The sequence below is a fragment of the Bison bison genome, unplaced genomic scaffold (assembly GCF_000754665.1).
Source record: "Bison bison bison isolate TAMUID 2011002044 unplaced genomic scaffold, Bison_UMD1.0 scf7180017864079, whole genome shotgun sequence".
Classification (NCBI taxonomy): Eukaryota; Metazoa; Chordata; class Mammalia; order Artiodactyla; family Bovidae; genus Bison; species Bison bison.
In genome coordinates, this window is record NW_011494651.1 from 841588 (window position 1) to 842255 (window position 668).

The following is a 668-nucleotide window of genomic DNA, read 5'->3' on the forward strand; positions in this document are numbered from 1 at the left end:
TGAAACCCCTCCAGCGCTGAGCTCCGCTCAACTAAGTCACAATGGACAACTTTTCCTCACCAAGGGGGCCGGGAGGGGTGGGCTGCCGGGCCCCCGTCCCCATCCCCATGGCGAGCAGCTCCTCGAGGGCCCCAGTGGACACCCGGTGCCCGGAGACCCAAAGTTGGGCAGAACCGGGGGGTCCCGGGGGCGCCTTTCTTTTGTTCCCCGGGAGCTGGCTGGCGTCAGGTTCCGAGAATAAAAGTGATGCCGGAGAAGTGGGAGGGGAGGGGGGAGCCCGGAGGAAGAACGATTTCTTTAAATTAAGATTTGTGCCGTAAAGCTCCCCCCCCCAAAAAACCACTTCCAAGGAGTTTGGTGTCCAGGCTCGAATGACCACCCCCTCTCTCCGCACCCTGACGCCCGCGGGAGGCCGGGGACGGGGCGGTTGGGGGGGGGGACACCGAGCGGGAGAAATGCCCACATTCCAAAAACATGTCCACCAACTCAAAATGGACGCCGGGCTGCTCGCCGCCTTTTAAGGGCAGCTTCTCTCCTTCGGCCACGGCGGGAGCCGCGCTGCCCCCCGCTTCGGCCTCCAAGACCCTGGCCTCTTCTTCCCAGAAGCAGGGGGTGGGCGGGTAACTTTGAAGATCGCAGAGACTCCTTTGGGAGTCTGAGCGCGCGGC

General features: G+C 63.6%; 1 protein-coding gene across 1 annotated transcript in view; it reads right to left on the reverse strand.

Moving 5' to 3' along the window:
• Window positions 1-668, reverse strand: part of PHF21B (PHD finger protein 21B) — a 103280-nt gene that overhangs the window by 85371 nt on the left and 17241 nt on the right. The gene's annotated exons all lie outside the window — the stretch shown is intronic.